The sequence below is a fragment of the Gossypium hirsutum genome, chromosome D04, assembly GCF_007990345.1.
Source record: "Gossypium hirsutum isolate 1008001.06 chromosome D04, Gossypium_hirsutum_v2.1, whole genome shotgun sequence".
NCBI lineage: Eukaryota > Viridiplantae > Streptophyta > Magnoliopsida > Malvales > Malvaceae > Gossypium > Gossypium hirsutum.
Genome location: NC_053440.1, coordinates 19,816,447 through 19,830,178, shown reverse-complemented (window position 1 = coordinate 19,830,178; position 13,732 = coordinate 19,816,447).

The window sequence follows — 13,732 nt, the reverse complement described above, 5'->3', positions numbered from 1 at the left end:
GACGTAGAAGTTGTGATCTATACAGGGAAAGGAAGAACAATCTGGATATCATTCTTGAGTTCTGTAGATATACAAAAACTCAGAATGATAGTTTAAAGTTTGGCTTTCAAAAGACGCAGATTGCAGTAGCGGGTCCCTGAGCAGTAGAATGGTCATGATTTTCCATGACATTATTCTGATATAAAAATAAAGCTTGGGTAATTCCAACCTTTATCATTCAATAGTACAAACTATTTCCCACTAATTCCTTGAGAATTGCCACAACATTTTAATTGCCCTAGGATATTTTCATTCATAATTGATTTTATTAATCCCTTCATTAAATTACTTTATCAATTCATCATATGTTTCTTTTGCACAGTTTAATTAGTCAATTTCATCGTAATAGCATAACCAATTATTTTAATAAATTTCGATACCTATTGAGACGATACTCACTCATCACTTTATTACTTGATACGACATGTATACTTGCACATTTACATTACACATTCACATGAGACAGTCTAAGAGGCATATCTAGTAATCTAGCATACAAACAAACAAGATAAATGGTGTGAATGGCAAGAAGATAATCCAAATCTCATTCTTGCAAGAAAAATTTAAGATTAAGGCAATGTGTTCCCGTTTCAACCCCACATGCAATTGAATCATATCATTTCAAACAATTCTCATGCAATTCTAACAGAGTTATATCAGCCATTTCATGAAAGTAAAGAAATTTAAGCTCATGAGTTTCGAAACTCCACACACACCACGACCACCTAGGTCCAAGAGTTATTAAGCCTAGAGCTCTAATACCACTAAACGTAACACCCTATACCCAGCCTAATTGGCAAGCCCGAATATGGAATGCCACACCACCGTCTCATGTCATATACAACGAGTGAAAGTTCATTCTAAAAGAAACATCTTTCATATTATCATTCGTATGGGTTTTAGGTCAATAATATTTGTTAGTTATCAGAGTTACAAGCTAACCATTCATCAAATAGTCATAGAATAATACTTAAACATGTGTAAGGTACATTTAACAAAATTTCCAAAAGGTATCGATACAGACACTTGGGTATCGGTATTTTCCCCTATGTGGTATTGATACCACTTGGAAAAATGATACCAAACATGCATTATGTTTCATGACTAATATCCTAAAGTCTAAAAAATTATTGGTATCTGTCATGAAATATCGATATTTTGACCTTGAATATCGATACTCGAGCAAAGGTATTGATACCAAATCTCTAATCTGACTTCCTACACGTTTCAAAACATAGAGGTATCGATTTTACCATACGAATATCGATACCCCTGCTCAAAACCTCAAAAATGTATCATACATAAACAAATAATCTATTCCTATGTAGTTTCTAAACATCATGCCTCATATACTTAGACAAATAACTATCCAACGACTAAAATTCAATAGTTCAAAATGTCAAAAACATGTCCGAGCTATAAACCATGCCATTATCAATGTTTATAACCTAAGCATAATCATAACTCTTAAACCTTATAAACAAAAGCTATAACCAGAAAAATGTCTAGAAAATAACATATCCATAAACAAGTCTATCACATTGCCTTTTCCCCAAAATGTAAGTAAATAAAGGACACCTACAAAATAACAAAAAACTTACTTGGATCACCTCTCAGAAACCCCACCGCTTACACCAGCACAGAACTAATCTGCAATGGGTAAAGAAGGGAGTGAGTGAACTTAACAAGCTTAGTGAATGGTTAGAATAACCACATCCTAAACATATCGTCATGCATCCTAAAGACAACCACTTATGAGTACAATTACAAAAGTCCTATTTCTAGTGTCGTAGAGTACCTAACCACTCTTTATCTACTGGTTCTTCTGCACAACATTTTCATATTCATTCAAACATATATCATGTAACACACATATTTAATTAAGCATACATCACAATTCTCTCAAATCACATATAATGATAATTTGGCAATGTAGCACATACTCCATTAAGCATACAACATGTTCCACATAGTTACATATAATATGATAGATTGCACTTGAGTTATGAAACATATAGTGAGATCTATCATCACGCACCGGATACACGGATCTCCAACACACCAAAAATAGACTCATAGAGTCAAACATGTCCCAAAAGTACAACATAAAGCTAATACTCTCCTCATTTCCCCTCACATATCCCATTGAATGGGGCTTAGCTCACATTCCCTTTTCCCTCCAACATATCCTAGGGCCTCAACGCCCAAAAACTATATACATATAGGTGAATACTCACAATCTTATTGCATGCCAACTATATCCAATGGTTTCAAAATCACAAGGCCAAAATATCCTAAATCAAACAAATAACACTTACCAATTTTTCATGCACTATCACTGCATGTTAGTATCTTTTACAATACGCTATCACTTTCATATAACATATATATCATGTATGCGTTTTCACTTTTTACAATAGTTACCATATCCACACATCACATATTTGAGCTTCTTATCACCATGCACAATTTCATAATCAATAAGCACAAAACCACAAAACAAATATAGATACAAGAAAACTTACACATGAGAACTAGTGTAGGGGTTTAGGCTACTACTAAATTCCCAAATTACACGTGACTCATGTCTACGAACAGTGATTCCAAACGCACAGCACTACGCTTTCATCGAGAAGTCAAAAGCTCAAACTAGATCTTCCTTTAACTTGGACAAGGTTCCAATGAATCCAAGGCTTTACACACAAAAACCATACAAAACTTACAATCAGATAGTAGCTAAGGACTCATTTGAACCAACTAAAACATCAACCTATTCTAAGTTCTCATATAACCAAACTTTAACATTACAAACTTAGAATGGTCAGAACTTGGTCTATTATTAGCATTTTCACCTAAAATGAATTCCTTTTACCTAACTAGTCATATACGCCTAATCCTCAACCCTTAAACCATTACAAACTACAAAATAGGTTCTTGATTCAAAACCTGATTGAGCTTCTCAAAACTAGCTTTTTACTTATCAGCCCACTTAAACGGTGTAGTCTTTCTTAATAACATAGTCATCAGAGCCGCAATCAATGAGAATCCCTCCACAAACCTCCTATAATAACCAAAAAGTTTGAGAAAACGCTGAATCTCACTAACATTCTTGGGTTGTTTCTAATCCAGGATAGCCTCGATTTTCCTCAGATCCACACGAATACCCTCAGCAGATGCCACATGTCCCAAAAACATCACCTCTCGGATCCAAAAATGACACTTACTAAGCTTCGCATACCACTTTTTCTCATGTAAGGTTGGAAGGACTAACCTTAAGTGCTTCATATGCTCCAACTCAGACGTAGAGTAAATTATGATGACATCATTAAACAACAGGATAAACTGATCCAGATAGGGTCGAAAGACTATTTATTAGGTCCATGAAAGCAGCGAGAGCATTCGTAAGATTGAAGGGCATCACTAAGAATTCATAGTGCCCAGACCGAGTCCTGAAAGCAATCTTCAACACATGATCCTCCTTCACTTGCAACTTTTACTATCCCAACCTTAGATCGATCTTAGAGAAAACTGTAGCACCTCAAAATTGATCGAATAGGTCATCGATTATCGAGAATGGTACTTATTTTATTGACAGTCAACTTATTCAGCTGACAGTAATCAAGGCACGACCTTATACATCCATCCTTCTTTTTAACAAAAACGACTAGACCTCCCCATGATGATACACTTGGCCTTATGAAGTCGTGATCAAGCAACTCTTGTAACTGTGCCTTAAGCTCCTTGAGCGCCCTAAGTTCCATGCAGTAGGGTGCAATGGAAACCAGTTGTAACCCCCCAAAATAAGGCTTAGGAGTTTTAGGGGTATTTTAGGAATTTTAGCGTTAGTGCTCAGAATTTTGTATTATGGTAAATCATAATTATATTCAACTATGGCATCTTAGTTGTTAAATCAATTTTTGAAAATAAAATTTAAATGTCTTTCAATTTGGGCCTAGGGACTAATTTGTAAAAGGGGCAAGACTAGGAGTTTTTAAGAGGCAGTTAGCCCATATTTTAAATTTTCAACCTATTTCTTTCCCTAAATAGTTAATTCACGTTGGTTTCATCTTCTACCCTCTCTTGTTGTCGTCCCTTATTCTCCCAACACTAAACCACTCAATTTTAATTTCCAAACTATAAGCTTTTGATTTCTCTAAACACCCAAGCCTTAAACACTAATAGAATCACTTTAAAAACACCCAAAACTCCATAGATTTCATCAACTTCTTTAAACATAGGTTTTTTGAATTTGTCTCAAAACTCATTTAATCTTCTGTTAAAGGTAATGTTTTGAATTCCTATGAATTTTTCAAAATAACTAGTCCTTCAAATTGAAGCATTAGCCATTGATTCGTAAAGTTTTAATAAAACCAAAAAATTGGGACAGTAATGGTGGACTTTGGGGTTTGAGTAAAAATGTTGTTTCAAAGTATTTTTCAACTCATTTTTATCATGATTAGAAGGTTTCTAAACTTGCCTTGAAGTTTCGTTAATGATTTCATACGTTTTAATAAATTTTGTGAAAATTGTCAAAAAGATGTTAAAATTTTTTGATACCATTAATTGGATCCAACTCGAGTCTAGGAACGACTATCTGGTCTATAGTGGTGCCTCTTATTTCTGTCTTGGTTGTGTGTTGATGCAAGACCAGAAAGCTGTGGCCTATGCTTTGAGACAACTCAAACCACATGAGTGCAATTATCTGACACATGATCTGGAGTTGATTGTTGTGGTTTTCGCCCTTAAGATATGGAGATGCTATCTTTATAGGGAGAAATGTGTCATTTATGCATATCATAAGAATCTTAAGTTACTCCTTACCCAGAAGTAGTTGAACTTAAGACAGAGGCATTGGATAGAACTTCTGAAGAACTATGATTGTACCATTGAGTACCATCCGAGTAAGACTAATGTTGTGGCAGATGCATTGAGTAGGAAGTCCATGTCAAAATTAAGGGCAATGTTTGCTAAATTGAGTTTGTCTATTAATGGTGGTTTGCTTACAGAATTGTAAGTGTGACCAACTTTGGTTAAGGTGATTAAACTGAAACAGATTTCAGATTCGTTCTTAGAACCTCATGTGAAACTCGTTAAGGAGGGTAAGACTTCAAATTTTTCTTATAATAATAAGAGAGTTTCGAGATATCGTGTAAGATTCTGTGTACCTTTTGATTCTTGGTTGAGGCAGTCCATACTTAGGGAAGTGCATAGTAGCCCCTACTCTATGTATCCTGAAGGTAGTAAAATGTATCCGGATCTTCGTGAGTAGCATTAGTGGCCAAGACTGAAACATGATATGATAGAATTTGTGGCAAGATGCTTATCGTGCCAACAAGTCAAGGCTGAACATCAAATTCCTTTGGTTTTGCTTTAGCCTATTCAAGTTCCTCAATGGAAATGGGAGCATATCACCATGAATTTTGTTAGTGGGCTACCATTGACACAATCTAAGAAAGACTCCATATGGGTGATAATTCATCAGTTGACTAAATTTTCTCATTTTCTACTAGTGTGCACCGATTATTCATTCCAGAGCTTGGCTAGAATGTTTATCATCAAAATGGTAAGACTTCATGGGGTACCAGTGTCTATTATTTTTTTTCGAGATCCTCGCTTCACGTCACATATTTGGAATATTCTTCATGAGGCACTAGGTACGAGATTGAATTTTAGTACAACTCATTATCCATAGTCTAACAGACAATCTGAGAGGGTTATTCAAAATTTTTAGGATATGTTGCAAGGTTGTGTAATCTATTTTCAAGGTAATTGGCAGGAACACCTACCACTTGTGGAGTTTTCATGTAATAATAGTTTTTAATCGAGCATTCAAATGGCTCCGTATGAGGCACTTTATGGGCATAACTGCAGATCACCTTTGTGTTGGATAGATTTGGGGAAAAAGAAAGTGCTGGATCAGATTTAGTACAAGAGACTGATAACATTATGAAAATTATTCGGGATTGGTTAAAAGTTGCATCAGATCGATAGAAGTCTTATTCCGACTTGAAGAGGAGGGATATTGAGTTTAATATTGGTGACCAAGTCTTTCTTAAGGTTCATCTTCGAAGAAGGTACTGGGATTCGGTCGCAAGAGAAAGTGAAGTCCGAGGTTCATTGAAGCCTACCACATCATTAAGAGAGTGGGACCAGTGGCATATCAGTTGGAGTTACCTCTAGAGTTGGATCGCATTCATGACGTCTTCTATGTGTCTATGTTGCAACGATATCAATCTTGCCCTTCTCATGTGATTCCAGTTGATAAGATAGAGGTTTGTCATGGCTTGACTTTTGATGAAGAACCAATGCAAATTCTTGATCGTGATATCAAAGTATTATGAAGGAAGCAAGTACCGCTTGTAAAAGTTTTTTGGAGGAACCACTATTCTAGTGAGGCCACCTAGGAGCTAGAAGAGTTGATGTGACAATAATATCCTCACATTTTCCCATCAAGAAAATTTCGAGGACGAAAGTTTTTATAAGAAGGGTAGAGTTGTCGCAACCTTTAATTTATTAATTTATGCACAAGAATGAAAACAATGAAGTGTTGTGACTTAGTGGTAGGAAGCTCCTTAACTATCTTAGAGTTCCCTAGTTTCAATCTCCTTGTTCTTTTTTTTTTAATTAGATCTTTGCTCATATTTAACATGTGCATTTAAGCCTTGATGTCCAGCCCTATAGTTACCCTAAATGGTGTGATTCCTTTCCTCCTTTAGCTAGTAAAACTTACCATAAGTTGTGAGACACATCCCCTTTTTCACTCCTTGTCTCACTCTCTTGCCAAAACCTCCTTTCTTGCCAAAATGTTGTGATACAATGAACCTGGTCATGGTTGACCAAGCTACACACACCCTTGTCGTCCCCTACCTTTATTTTCACCATATTATTTCTTTCTTTCTCAAATTGAAAAGAGCCACCACCATCCTACTTTAATTTTTATTTTTCAACCACCATAACCAACCTTTCCACCACCATCAAGTGACCTCCTAGCCACCTTAAACACTGCCCTCTCACTTTTCCTCCCTTCCACCGCTGTGCGTCACGGTGAACCATCGTGGATCTTCTCCTCCTACACCTATTTCTTTTCTCTTATCTCTTTTGTCATCCAAACTTTGGTGACCAAACCCTCCTCCCTTTTAGATTTTTATCACCACCGCCAGACCACTACTCCATTGTCGAACCATTGTTGCCACTGCCATCCCTGCCATCGAACCACTGTCAACGCCACCGTCGGTGATCAAAATTTTTTTCATTTTGCTTCACCTTTCTTTTGTCGATTCCTTTGTAAATAAAAATCACATTTTCTATCACTTTATCGATTATTTTTAGATCACTCAAAATAGTTATTCTCATTCCATTCTGGATCCTTCGATCATCTCGTATTAAATCAAGTGTATGTGAGGTTGTTCGATTCGTAAACCATTCATTTAGAAATACCATGGTTGGCCAAATGGTATAGTGTTTTATTGTTATCAAAATATTTTATTATCATTTATCATATTACTAATGTTATTTCATAAGAACTTGGAGGACCAAACGATGACAACCTAAGAAATCCATAGTGAGTTGACGAGTACATTGAAACCAAGTCTCGATTTAAAGGTATATGATGGTGAGAACTACTTTGAATGATTAAAACTTTAAGTATTAAAACAAATCTAAGATTTATAACTAAAGAAAGTGTTTCGTGTGATAAATTCATCTATTGACTTAGATCCAAGTGAAACTTCTTTTAGTAGGATTGTGGCCAATGAATCTATGGTTTAAGGTGTAGGGTCTAATTCTTAATTTGAGTATAACATGATATTATTTTATTTTAATAAAATGTTATTAAATTAATTATATCAAGAGTACACTAAATACCCAAGTGGAGTTGAAAAACTCAACCAAGAGAAATCCAAGTAAGTGTCCTAAAACCATTAAATGATGTGAAAATCTATGATTTGTGATGTGTTGTGTATGTAATGTTGATCTCAACTCTATGTTATGTGATTCATGGTTCAATTGATATGTGATGATCTAAACATGTGATATGTGTATACGTGTGATGAGATCCATGTTTGAATATAAATATATCTTAAAGCATGCTAATGTGAAAACTATGTGATATATGAAAATGTGAGCATGATACATGCATATGTGTAAAAATTAAAGAATATGAGTTATGAGCATGATTATGCGAAATATGCAAAAAGTGAAATATTTGTGTTAAATTGCGCAAATCACATGCATGGGGTGGGTTTGTGAAAGGAGGAAGCTGTGTAGCAGTTTAACTGCGATTATGTGGCCATTATCAACAATTATGTGGTAGTTTGTCCACGATGTGTTGTGTTGCCTTTTCGGCATCTATGTGGTGGCTTGTCCACAAATTGTGTGTTATTAGATGGACGAGTTCTGGGGAACTCGATATTAGTGTGCAGCGAAGATGGGTAAGAAATACTTAAACTATGCATCGTTACATAATCATGTCTTAGTTTGGTCATATATATGTATAAACTTTAATGATATGTGATTTCTTTAAAAATCGTAAATATGGTGATTTGGACGTTTTATTCGATGTGTTGTAAGGTATGATAAATCGTATGTATTTATGTTTGCATCGATCTCATGCTGAGCCTTTTAAAGCTCACCCGTGTTACTTGTGCGTTTTAGGTAATCCTTGTAATTAGGACTTGGATTCGGTCGTCCAAGGAGCTCTCAAAATAATGATTTCTATGCTATGGATTTTTAAAATAATTTGGGATTATTAAGGACTATATGAGTTTATTTTGGATTTTATTATGTACTTTAATTTGGGTTTGTCTTAATAACTTTTTTGGACTTTATTTTAAGTTGTGGATTGTGGCATGAGAATTTCTATTTGATATTTTTTGAAAATATTGTATGGATTATTTTTTTAGGATTTTTCTTTTAAATGATTGTTTAAAATTTTAAAAATTATTAGCCACTGCAACTTAAAAACTAAGTTATAATACAAGTATTTTTAAATAAAAAGGAACAAATTAATTTCTATTGAAAAGAACATGATGTTTTCAAAATAACATGTTTCGAGGACAAATGGATTTTTCTTAAGAAAACATTTTGGCCATCTTCATGGCCCATGTCATTACTCAGATTGGGCCTTAATGTTTAAGCCTGGTTTGAGGGGTTACATTTAGTATAGATTTTACAATGAAGTGGGTAAGTACTTTGAGAATCATACCAAAGCGAGGCGAGTAGTAAATCAATCTTAACCTAAACAATTAAAGATCTAATTAAACTTTAAGTCAATTATAATATGAATGTAAAATAAGAGATAATTTTAGCATTTCTTAAACTAAGGAAATAAAATAACATAATAGAGTAAAATTGCATGAGATAGAAAGAAATAAAGTGAATCAAACCAGAAGATGGGTGATTAGATTGTTTCAGCAATCTGAACTAATTGTCGTGTTGGGTTCTTCGTCAATCAACTAATCAGTACCCTTGCAGGATCTTTCGATGTTCCGCTTACAAAATGAGTTAGCAAGAAGTACTTATCTTCCGACCTTACAGTCTAGACTAGTTTAGGGTCAAGGTGTTAACAGATGGGCTGTAACCCCTTAGACCCGACCTAGACGTTATGGTCATATCTTGATGGTCACATTGGCCATGACAATGGCTCAGTAAAAGGTTTAGAAAAATTCCTCTTTAAAATTTCCTTGAGAAACCATCATTAATACTTTTTTTAAGTAAAACCGAATTTAGTTGGTATCTTATCTTTGGTAAAACATAAGTATTGTGATTTTTTATTGAAAATGTCGTAATTTACCTAAGACATCTCAACAGACAAAAATCAAAGGTTCACTATTTATATTGAAAACGTAAATTCATCATGCAACTCGTAAAAATAGTAGTCTTGCAAATAGATGAGTCGAATTGTAAAAACATAATATTGAATATTGAAAATCATCCTTATTTAGTTTCAGTTTCGTCATAATTATGGAAATCCATTGTAAATTATTATTTTTTTCAAACCATTTAAATGTTAGTTTTTAAATCTAAATCATTCAAAAACAATTCCCAAATCAAATCCAAGTATCAAAATAAAAACCAAATCAAAGTCCCAAAATTAAAGTCCAAAGTAAATAAGCACATCCCAAAATATCATATACGAATAATAATAGAGTTAGCTAAAAAATGATCGAGAGCATCTCCGTAGCCGAGCCCATGCTAACCTCGATCATCTAAAAGTCAAAATTTAAAAGGGAGTGAGCTTTAAAAGCCTAGTGCGGGTTTCCAAAAAAAATAATCACAAAATAACTCATAACAACATTATTTATAAATAGATCATAACACATAATATTTTCAATTACAGAGGTAGATATGGCAATATGCGATATGACGATGTCAATGCAACGCTCGTTAGAAAACAATGTAGATTTTGAAAACAAAACCTATCCAACTCCACTGCACACAAATAAGAGTTCCCCAAAACTCTTCCATCTAATATAATACCAATAATAGTGGACTAGCCACCAGATAGTGCAGTCGTGCTGCCAAAAATAGAATAGTTTGGTCGAAACACCAGATATTTGGAGATTTACTACTAGATACAGAATAATGTGGACATGCCACTAGAAATTTGTAGATTTACTACTAGATACTTCCTTCATACATTTTTCCCACCCCATGCATGTGATATGCAACAGAATAGATTTTTTAGTAGAACGCTTTACATGCAAATCAGAATATCGGAATATGAGATGCTTAACATGCAAATTAGATCTCATGTTTTTACACATAATTTCATAATGGCATGCTTTATCATGCAAATCAGAATATCATAGTAAGGCATGCTCAACATGAAAATCCATAAATTAGATTTAGTAACATATATTATTTTCATATCAATCATAATATCATATTTCTATGAGCTATAAATCACATGTCATTAGTAAAGGAAATTACATTATAACATATATCACAGAATCATCCAATAAACCAATCACATCATTGATCTTAGAGTTTCGAGATTACTTGTTATCTTCGTTTATTGGTTTTTACGGATCTTAGAGTTTCGAGATTACTTGGATTCATATATACACATATTTCAAGAATCAAATATCCATAAATATTACACAAAAAAATATCTTTATTATTTAATCATTAATATCGATTGTTATCAATTAAGTCCTTACCCCTTAGATCCGATTGAACAGATCTCAATTCCACTTCAAAAAAGATGAATCTGGTATCTTGAGTAACTATTGTTAATAAAATATACGCTTTAGTACTGATATAATGAATAAATAACAATCCCTTAATAAAAACAACATTGATTAGACACTAATTACGCAAAAAGGTCGTTAACTATCACCCTTTCTATAATTTATGCACAAATCCTGGGGATTTTTTAATATTCTTCAATAATGCACGAAATTGAATAGTTAGAACCTTGCTAAATCAATAATAATATTACGAAAGTGTGACAAGAATAATAGTCCTTCATACTTATGATTAAACAGAGAGTAAAAAGGCTCAACAACAAAATCTTAACAAGTCGATCAACGAGGGGGATTAGGATTAGGCACTACAAATGAAAAATAGAAGATTTTAGAGATATTAATAATATGAAAGATGATCTTTAATATTTAAAAACAAAATTCAAGAGTCTACGAGAGGATTTTTTAAAGAGGAGAAGAAAAATAAGAAAAATTGGCGATGGTTGATGACGGTGGCGTGGCAATGATGCAGTGGTGGTGCGGCGATGGTAACGGTAAAGGTAAGGAGGTAGTGTGGCAACCGTGTATGGTGGAGGAGGGGAAGAGATTAGAAGATAATTGGCTTCAAAAGTGTTGAAAAAGGAATAAAAAACTGAAAATTAGTTGAGAAAAGATGGTGAATGGAAAAATAGGGGAGGAGAGGAAAAAATAGGAGTATCAAAATGAAAAATAGGGTTACAAGAGTTTTAAGGCCAACCAAGAGTAGTCAAAGGCTTACTTTGGGTAAGTTTGGGGACAAAGGGAATGAAAAGGGGGCTTTGGAAGGAAAGTTTGACTCAAACAAAAAGGATGGAGAATCTTCCCCTTTATGTAAACACTTGGACGGCAAGGGGGAGAATTAACCTTCTAAAATGGTTAACAATAGAGGCTAGAATGAGAAAATTAAATAAAATAGACTGTAGGGTGATTCAAAAATGGGACCACTAAGATTTAATTAACACCCTTAACCACTTGACTACTAATTAACTTGTGATACAAACTTGTGCAATTTAAAAAATAAAATCTTCGGTGTGACAATTCTACTTCCCTTCAACAAAATTCATCATCAAAACTTACCTGATCCAAACAAGTGAGGGTATTTGTGATGCATTGTCTCTTCGGGTTCCCAAGTGGCTTTGTTGTCACTGTGGTTCCGCCATAAGGCTTTTGATAACTCTTGAAAAGAGTTATTTTTATGCCTTTGGACCTAGTTAATTACTTGTACTTAAGTACATCTACTTGAATTTTAGGACATTTCATTAGTAGTTTTAGCATTGCATTATAACTTGGGCTGCGTTTAAATATTTGGTGCTTTTAGTTGCTCGTGGAAGGGCTATGCTTTGTGGTATTGGCAGGTGAAGGATGAGGAATAAGAAATAAAGGAGTGAAATTTTGCCAAGGCAAAAGGGTGGTCAAATTGTCAGCAAGTATGTCGTGGCAATGCCAGGAAGGTGTCCATTCAGCATTTAATTCATATTAATTTCAGCCCAACTCTACTTGTACTAGATAAGTCTACCTAGAAAATAGGAGAAGATAAATCTTGGGGGCTGATGGAATTATCCTAAAGAAAAAAAATAAAAACAAAGCAATTTAAAAAGAAGCAAATGAGGAAACCCTAGACGACGGAACCACGAGTAAAGATCTTTAGGCAAATTAAAAGGTAGCGATTGAATAGAGACCGAAAGAGGAAAGATGCAGGCAACCCCTATTAGCCACCTCAGGACGCTATGTAGTTGGAGAGTGGATTACACAAGCGAACATTGTCATCCCAACATTCTTCCATTATTTCTAATATGTTCCTTCAAGAAATATAGTGATGAAAACAATGTTTGAGTTGAATTTTATTTGCCATCCTATGAGTTAAACCTCATAGGGTTGGGATTACTTTGACGAAACTTTAACTGTCTTTAATGGTTGTAGTAGAAATCTGAGTTATTTCACTACTTCATTCAATTATTTTATTCTTTATACTGTATGTGAGCAATCTCTACACATAGTTGACTATGCAACATATCCTTAAAGTAATTTAATTCTGAAAAGGTTCGATTAGTTGGACCATGGTTGAATGATATAAGCAAGTATTCGAACGATATTTGTAGTAAACTCTCAACATAGAGCAACGATCATGTAGAAGGTAATAGTGCAAGGTACCATATTAAAAGCCTATAGACAGAGGTAAGGTAACTTGAGGTTTTTGGTCTTGAAAGAGGCAGGCCAGTTAAGAAATCTTTTGAATAGTAGGTTATGTATGATTTTGCTGAGGCATTACTAACATGAAAAGTAGATTCTTAGTAATCTTGACCTTCTCACTTAGCATCGCATAACCCTTACCTTTGCAGAAGTAGCTTTTTCATAGCATTCTTAGTCATTTATTTATTCGTTCCATATTATTCACGAAGTTATTCTCATAATTGAAATTACATTTCCAAGTATTCATTAATTCCACATAATGCATACATCATTATTCATTT